The sequence below is a fragment of the Cavia porcellus genome, unplaced genomic scaffold, assembly GCF_034190915.1.
Source record: "Cavia porcellus strain 051 isolate PalLab524CR breed Dunkin Hartley unplaced genomic scaffold, mCavPor4.1 scaffold_1, whole genome shotgun sequence".
In the NCBI taxonomy this organism is placed as follows: Eukaryota; Metazoa; Chordata; class Mammalia; order Rodentia; family Caviidae; genus Cavia; species Cavia porcellus.
Genome location: NW_026947484.1, coordinates 30247707 through 30256821, shown reverse-complemented (window position 1 = coordinate 30256821; position 9115 = coordinate 30247707).

Sequence of the window (9115 nt, the reverse complement as noted above, 5' to 3'; positions counted from 1 at the left end):
CTCTGTTTTGTTGGATTTTATTCTCTTTAAAATATAAATAAATAAATAAATAAATAGAATGGAAATCACTTCAGTTAAATAAATGGAAGCTCATTTCAGTTAATAAGTTGTTTAAAGCAAAAACAAAACAAAACAAAACACCTCAAAAAACTAGCTCAAACTATAGCCTATCTGAACTGCAACACCAATACCCAGCTTTCACACTAACAAAATAAAAAATAAAAATTTAGCTGGGGGTAATGGTGCACATCTGTAACCTCACCCCTGTAGGAGTCTAAAGCAAGAGGACTGAGGCAAAAAGATTACAAGTTTGAGCCCAACTTGAGCAATCTAGGAACTTAGTGAGATCTTGTCTCAAAATCATCATCATCATCATCATCATCATCATAACTAATAATAACAGTCTGGAGATATAGCTCGGTGTGAAGACCCTCATTTTAATCCCTAGTACTGCCAAAAAAGAAAGAAAGAAGGAAATTGACAAACTTAGTATTATTGTTACAGGTCAGATAGGCTAGAGATTGCAGTCAATAAGTGTGTTATCAGGAAAACTAGCCTACAAATCAAATACTTTATACTAAGGTCATATTTTCAGTAAAAGGAATATTTTTAAATAAAACAAATCATCAACTGGATGTTAAAATTTAGATTTCCAGATACATCTTTGTTAATTAAGAAACACTTAACCTCACATCCTCCTGTGCCAGTACGATGGGATACAGAAAGTCCACAAGGCTTTGAGGAGAGATAACATGTCTTTATTGGGGGATTATTTTTATTTCTATTATCTTATAACAAACAACTAAATGTAGAAGCTTTAAACACCAACATTTATTATTTTCCACTCTTCTAAAAAGTTCTGTTGTTGTTTTATCTGAACTGATTCACACAACTACAGTCAGATGTTGGGTCAGCTGGATGCTGGGGCTATCTAGGCCTTTCCTTTCCAAAACCCTTGGCTTCTTCACTGCAAACTGGCCTTGAATTAGCAAGAGGGCAGGCTACAGTGCTCAAGCATTTATCTCACCTCTGCTTGTGTCACATTTGATGATGTCCCATTGATCAAAGAAAATTATATGGCCACCAAGGCCAGTTAAGATGGGAAGGAATTAGTAAGGGCATGGGTACTGACAGGCATGATTCAGTGGAGGTCTTTACCATAAGAATTGCCCACAGGATACAGAATTTGTATGTATATTATAAATATAATTGACATTATCACTAGATCATTATAAATATCCCAGCTCATTTATGTAATATAAAAACAGTACCTTGGGGCTGGGGATTTAGCTCAGCGGCATAAGCACCTGCCTTGTAAGCAGGCAGTCATGAGTTCAATCCCAGGTACCAATAAAAAAATAAATAAATAAAAAATAAAAACAGTACCTTGGAATTGGCTACACATTGACTTTACCATGATGGAGAAGACTGAGTTATGGCCTGTGAGTCTCAACTCACTTAGAACAGGTGAGCTTAGTAGAAAAAGATATAGCCCATTAATAATTTGGTGATCATTCCTCTTAAATATGGAGCAAAATAGCAGTCTGTACCAGTCTATATGTAAAGCAGCTTGGGGAATCTGATGCTTTAGACACTGACATTCACTGGCCCCTGATCATAATACCTCTCACCAGCTTATACAGCATTGTGTGGAGTGTCACAGGGAGAAGGGGTATGGCTGGGAGAATCCAGACAAGGGCCTGTTAGCACCCAGCCCATAGCTAGAGCTCTTGGTCTAAAGGTAGTCCTGGGGTAGTGAGGTTTGGCTACTATTTACACTTTCACCACCAGCTTATATTCAAAACTTTTGATTATCAAAATTTCTAATCAAATTTTGTCACATGATCACTTTCTAGTGATTTAATACAAAAGTAATTCTTCTGTCAATCGGATATTTTAATTATTTTGACCCACTGTTTTATCTGCTTCTGTACCTAAAATAATGCATTATGCCTGAGGCAAATGAGATATTATTTCAGTACCAGATAAGGTAAATTTATGGCAGATAGCTGTTTGGGGGCCTATTATAATTTTGATATGTGGAACTAGTTACATTTCAGCTATCCCAAAGCTATATGTGGCTAGTAACAACTACACAGAATAATACAATTCCACATTGTTAAGCCTGATTCATGTAAGATTTAGGGATGCCTGACAGTCCTTGCGTTCTCCTCATCGACCGCCATTTCACATTTTGTAGATGAGGAGGAGAAGCCTCAGAGAGGATTTTTTTTTTCACAAAGTATACATCCAAAGAATGAAAATCAGTATGTTGAGAAAATACCTGTCCTCTGAGCAGAGAGGGATTCTCATGAACCCAGGAGGAAACTGAAGTGAAAAGAAAAGTAGGAAGAGGAAGGAAAAACATGAATGGAGGGCTGGTGCCCAACGTGCTCACTGAAACTGGTCTGTGCTGTGCTGGGAGCACCATGGAGTTGGGCGACTCAAGGTTGCACTGAAGCCAATAATAGGCCTCCAATAACAGGAATTGGTGAGTCCCGGGCCATTGGCGGGAGGATGCAGTGTAGCGTGGAGTGGAGCCAAGGTGAGAACTACATTGATTCCTGGTGAGTGCTGGAGATTGGGTCCCACAGTGGGTGTCACTGGCTGTAGGACATCTTGGAATGGGGCAGAGCCTGGCGTCACAGCAGTGGCGTCAGTCAGCTGCCCCTGGCCCAGAGAGGATTGGTAGGATCCGTTTGGGCTGCGCCACACCCCTGTTTGGGGCCTAATAGCCAGGGATGAAACTGTCCCAACCCTGTGATGTCCCCAAAGCACAAACTAAGTTGCTGAAGGCACTTGTGGCTTGACTGGCTCAGAGGCTAGAGGCTATCCTGCATTGTTCCTGTGTGCGCCTCAGATAACAGCAAATTGGAGAGGACAGTAAAACCTCAGTCATCACACTTCAGAAAAACTGTAAACAATATGGAGAGGGCCAAGGACCTCCACAACACACCTGACTGAAAGAAACCAGAAACATGACAAAAGATAGAAATAAAAAAATAAAAAAAACCTCGAGCCACTGACCCTGAGAAAATAAGCCCAGGAGAGGTAAGTACAAAAGAGAACCAATGCAGCAATCATGCAATATTAGCCACAACATCAGCAGACATAAAGAAATACCTTAATAACCTCATCGATGAACTTAAAACTGAAATTCTAATTCAAGTGAGGCAAGATATAAAAAGATTAATTATAGAAATGCTAAGCCCCTCCCAAGGAAACACAGATGGAAGAACAGAGGAACTCAGAAAAGGAAGAGAAACCTTTGAAGAAGAATATAAACAAAACCTAGAATACATGAAACAGATCCAAAGAGATTACCAGGAAACTAAAAACTCCATTGAACCTGGCAAAATGCCTTGACAGAAACTAAAGTTAGCCTTTTGAAACTTGAAGAGAGATTTATAATGTGTGATCATGAAAGAAAAGATCTCTTAAAAATAACAAGGAACCAGGAAGAAACAGTTCAAAGGCTAGAAGATGACAAGAGGATCTATAACTTAAGAATAAAAAATGTGAGCAAAGAAGCAGGAGTAACCACAAATGAATTACAAAGACTATTCACAGAAATAATTAAGGAAAACTTCCCAAGCATAGGAAAAAGAAATGATATCCAGATAAATGAGGCATACAGAAACTCCAGCCACCTACAACCAAAACAGATCTACACACAGCCATATAATAATCAAGATCCCAGAAATCTACCACAAGGACAGAATATTAAAAGCAGCCAGAGAAAAGAAGCAGATCACCTACAAAGGAAAAATAATCAAAATAATGATAGACTTACCAACACAAACTCTCAAATCGAGAAGAGCCTGGGGGAAATAGTCCAAGCCCTGAAAGAACATAGCCTCCAATCCAGATTGATGTACCTAGAAAAACTCTCTCTCAAAATTAATGGAGAAATAAGATATACCCAAGACAAGGAGGCACTGTGGGAGTTCATGGCTACCAATCCAACCCTACAAAAAATACTGAAGATCATTCCAGAGAAAGAGAGAAAAAAATACCAGGATTCTAGCAACAGTGGCAGAGAGGCTTCAATGAATGGGGCAGACAGTGGAATCAAAGAGTAAAGTGGAAAAATAATAGCAGAAAAATAGAATAGCAGAGATGAGGCAGAGAAGGTAGGCTATAATCTTTAATATAGATAGTCTTGATACACTAACAAAAAGAAACACAGGCAGAGTAGATTAGGAGGCAGAATCCATCAAGATGCTCTGAATAGGAAATATACTCAACCTGAAAGAGGGTTAATAAACTGAAAGTCAAAGATGAGAAAATGATGCTATATGTGACAGAAAACCAGAGAGAAATAGGGATAACTTGTCCTGGAGCTGCAGATAGATTGGAAAGTTATGACACATATGTGCAGTGTAGAACTACACAGCTGGAAGAAAGGAAAACTTTATGGCTTTAGTAAGTAAAGGAGTACAGCTCAAGATCAAGCTCAGGGGTAAAAAGGTTCAGCACCACTCAGATAGATAATGGGTTGATCCCCTAATCTAAAAACTAAAGGAGCTAGTGAGACCCAAAATATACGAAGCATCCTGAGAAGGGGAAAGGTGAGAAACTGCCTAAAAAAGGAAGGCAGAGGACATTGTTAATAGTGTATCAGGATTTAAAAGTCACAGTAGTCTTATTGCTCTGTTTAGTTTGATTTTATTTTGTTCTGGTCTGTCTACTCATGTTAGATTTGAGGGCACAGACAGCTATACCCAAAATAGCAGGTTATACCATGGTAACTATCCTTAATTTCCTATGAACTTAAACTGAAACCCTGTATTACTTACATTGTCTTACTATGACTGATCTTATTTGATGCTGGTTTGTTAGACCGCTGTTTTGCCTTGATTGTTTTTATTAGAATTTGGTATGCTTGATAGTATCAAGTCTAAGAGTAGAGGCAACTACTCTGAAGATGACAAGATATAATAGATACCCATTCCGGTTTGATTATTAACTGCTTTCAAAATCCTACAATGTCTCCAAAGTTGTGTTTTTATTAAAATAGCTATGTAATGCTATGTTCAATTATATTATATCTGATGATGTAGATAATTCTATTGAAAATAACAAGAGAAAGCATAGTAACTACTGTAGATCACCTAATATTGTGGTCTTATATGTCTTTTTCAATTCATGTTTTTCTAGGAATTCATTTTATTGTCTTTTTATGATCTTTTTTTCCCCTATAATACAGAAAGCAGAGATATACATGTAGAGATTCACACATGGGGAGAATTTCTAAATTGTTTATGGGAACAGATTATATAATGCATGATGCAATGAACAGATACTCTGAAGAAGAAGAGACACTAAGAAACCCAATGCTAATTCTGTAGCATTATGATATAAAATCTAGTAATACTATTATTCACTGTTCAGAGTGGAATTAGTCTAGTCTCTTATGTTCAGTTTCAGCATACGTAAAGATAAGGACAGGTACTATGAAGTGAATGAGAGACATTATGTAGTCATTATTGACTTCCCCAATGTCAGGTCTTGAAGACCTAAAAAGCCGTCATCATCCTGTAGTGATTTGATTAGTTCTATAATGTTCAGTATGTATTCAATATGTGTGAAGATGGGGACAACTATTTGGAAGAAAACTAAAGACAATAAGATAGACAGTAAAGATCTCCAGTGGACTTGCTTTGAAATCTGTGTTTCTTTGAATTTTTTCCTTATGATCTGTTTTGTTCTGTTTTGTTATGTTTAATCTTACCCTAAAATTAAAAAAAAGTTAGGGGTGCCTGTAAATATTCTGTCAATGATCATGTGATATCCTCAAAATATTTCATTATGCATATGTAAATATCCCAACTCCAAAAACTCTGAAAAATATCTAGTGCTAAGCATTTTAGAGAAGGGATATTTAACTTGTATTTAGTATCATTAACTTTACTAATTAGAACCTGAATTGAATATCCATTGATTTACTGGACAGTATGTCTTAATGTTGATGAGAAAGGGATAACTAGAAACATTATAATAACTATATCTAGAATAGTGACTTTGTAATTAAATCGTTAGCCAACAGAAAACTGAGGCAAATTTCTAATGCATACATAATGTTTATGGACATATATACAACTTTAACAGTAATTTGATATTAATCTTACTTTGGGAAACTGTTCTAAAGAATTCAGAGAATAGAGAGAGCTTTAAAATTGTTTATAGAACACATTGTTGCAAAATTGTATGTGTCCATATACAAAGGATGAATAATATAAGCCAAATTGTCTTGAGTATCTTGCTAAAGCTCTTTCTCATTATGCTTAAATTTTTAAAAATTTAATAGCAGCAGGGAGTCAGGGCCTGTGTTGGTGAGACAGTGAACTTTTGAGATACTCACTTGAATTTTGGTTGCTGAATATCCCTCTCCTGAATTCTAATCAGGTAACTAAACCCCTAGTATTTTCTGCCTGAGGGAGTTTTGCAAGACCAAAAAGCAGAAGGTGCTTGAAGTCAGTGCCTCTTTTTTTTTTTAATATAACACGCCAAACTTCTTGAAAGGATGATGCAAGGGACCCCAGAGGTGAGGGGAAGAACAGGGAGTACTGAACAAGTGGGGTGTCTCTGAGGCTGGAGGCAGTAGAAGTTGGCAGGTTGACGAATGCATAGCAAGGACAGGAGTAGTGCTTTGTGGTATTGCTCCAGGAAGCCTGTAGGGCCCAGGCTGATAGCTCATCAAAGATGCTCAGGCCTTGGTGAATTCCAATGTAGATGGGTAACTGCAGAGACATTTTAGAAGGCTTCGGGAGTATATAAATTGCTCAAGAATGTGACCCAACTGTGGGGTAGGAATAAGGGCAAGGAAGTCCCAGTAATTGTTAAGACTGAATGACAGCTCTACTAATGGAACATTGTACGTCTTTTTTCACATTAGAGTTTGGACTGAGTCATCCCATTATGATGGCTTTGTAGACACAAAGAGACTAAGCCTTGAAAACTAGAGGTCATCCTCTAATCAATGAGAAGAGGATCAAAAGCCAGTTGCTAATTGCTAAAATGAATGTTGTGCTGATTTGCTACACAAGGAAATGGACTAACAGCTCATGGTTCTACTTTGGGCGAGTCACATCACTTTTCTGGGCCTTGATTGCTGCATGTCTTTGGTTGTGAAGTGCATTTATTATCAGTAGTAATGCTATGTGAAATATGATGTGGATGAGTCATTCTATAAGTCATGGATAGTATTTTTGACAGAAGCATTCTGTGCAGAGAAGGCAAATCCATCTCTGGAATAAGTGTACATTTCTGTAAGAGTAAATTGCTGCCCTTTCCATCACACTGCAGGCTGATACCCAAGGGAATAGTGCTGTGTCAGGAACTCAGGAATGGTTTCTGCTGCTGGCAGATTGGACATTCAATAGAGGCTACAGCCGGGGGTGAGTGGAAGTCCTTGTTTCAGAGCCCATGCATAATCTCCATCCCTACCACTATGGCCGTTTTGTTCATGAATTGATAAAGCTCTCTTCTGCTGAGGTCACCTTTAGTGAGCATTTACCTGGAATACAAGTATCTTCACATTCACCATACAGAAAGGTCTATCCAGTATCTCCTCTCAAAATGTGTTTGCCATTGATTTTCCAGCCATGTTCCTTCCAGCTCCTTGACTTCCCAGACCAATCATTGTTTGCAGCCCATGAATCAGTATATAATCACATATCTCACTGTTTTTTTGTCCCAAGTGAAATGTACCATCAGATCAGATCCTTGAATTGTAGCTGGATTTATTTACTATCCTCTGACATGCAAATGTTTTACCAACAAATACAAAGTTGTTGCTAAATCTTACCCACTTGGTCCAATCATGATGATGTTATCAATATAATGAAGTAGTATAATTTCTTGTAGAAGGGGAAGATTACCAAAATACTTGCCAACTACACAGTGGCACAGAAATACAGTTCATATATTCCTAAAGTAAAGGTGTATTGGTGGCCTTTCCAGTTGAAAACCAATTACTTTTGGTGGCCCTTATGAACAGGTATGGATAAAAAGGTATTGCCACGTCAATAGTTACATACTAGGATAAAGGAGACATGATAATATGCTCAATGCAGAAATGACATTTGGTAGAGTAGCTATATAGCTACAGTTGGAGTCATCAGTTGATTAAGCTTACCTTAATCTACCCAGGATCTACCCATCTTCTACACAGGCCAAATAGGAAAATTAAATGAGTATATGATGGGAACCAACATATCAAATCCTCAGTGGTGGCACTAGTTTCTATAATCCCTCCAGGGATATGACACTGTTCTTAATTTATAATTTTCCAGGTAGAAGCAACTCTTAACAGCTTCCATTTGGCCTTTCCCACCATAGTAGCCCTCATACTATGAGTCACCAATAGGGCAATTCTTTCATGTATTAATATATTTATCCCAATTATACAATCAGAGATATAACCATAGGTTTTTTTTAGGAACATACTAGATTCACTTGGCTAAAATTCCATCGATTACCTGACATCCATGGGTCTACACTTCTACTGGATGGCATATGCTGCTTGAGATCTTCTGTAATTAGTGTTAGTTCAAAACCAGTGTCCAGTATTTCCAAAATATATAATTTCCTTCTCCTCAATGTGTGGTTACTCTGGTAAAAGGTTTTAGGTTCCCTTGGGGAAGGATGAGAGAATGAAAGTACAATGTTTTGTTAGTGTACCAGGGTCCTATCTCAATGAAACCCAGACTTCCCTTCATTTGATCATTGCTAGTTGGAGTTCTATATGCCTCATTTATCTATATGTCAAATTCTTTTTCTCTACCAGGAAAGTTTTCTGTCATGATGTCTGTGAATATTTTTATAATGTCATTTGTGGTATCTCCTGCTTGTTCATCGACTCCAATTAATCTTAAGTTAGTCTTCTTTGTCTCACCTAGCAGCTCATAGGTTGATTTCTCATGATCCCTTGCTATTTCGGGGGAATCTTTCTTTTCCTAGTTGTCAACTGTAAGCCTATCTTTAATATCTGAGATCCTGTCCTCACATTGACCTAATCTGCTTTGAATATTTTCAGTGGAGTTTTTATTCTCCTGGATATCTGCTTGAATCTGCTTTATGGATTCCATTTCTTTTCTATGCCGATCTGCAA